Consider the following 480-nt stretch of genomic DNA (forward strand, 5'->3'; position numbering starts at 1 on the left):
ATCCTTCCTGCTGTCGTCGCATCATTTCTTCTTGTTGCCGCCGCATCTCTTCCTCACGGCGCCTGCGCTCCTCCTCCTGCCTACAGAGTCACCAAGATATTTAAGCACAGGCATTCCAGAACTTGAACAGATTATCTATCTTAATAGGGGACTCAGCCAAGGAGATCCAAGAGCCCACTGAAACTACCTTAGTTCTCCAGGCAACTGTTAAGTGGGCCCAGCCCTAAAACAACCCAGATGTGTCCTTTAGGGGAAAAAGTTCTTTCCCAAAGGAGCCAGCCTCATGAGACCAGTCACTCAGCTGCTTTCCTCTTTAGTGCAGTCCCAAGAATTCACAGAACCATGAGCAGTCAAAACATCTACCTAAAGGGAGAACTTGAGAAGCAGCCAGGAAATATTTGCCAACATATTTACAAATGCATGAGGTAGCATGGTGGTAAGAAGCAGGAGTGAGACATTACCTTGTAGAGCTGGTGGAGA

The sequence above is a fragment of the Bison bison genome, unplaced genomic scaffold (assembly GCF_000754665.1).
Source record: "Bison bison bison isolate TAMUID 2011002044 unplaced genomic scaffold, Bison_UMD1.0 scf7180017855053, whole genome shotgun sequence".
NCBI lineage: Eukaryota > Metazoa > Chordata > Mammalia > Artiodactyla > Bovidae > Bison > Bison bison.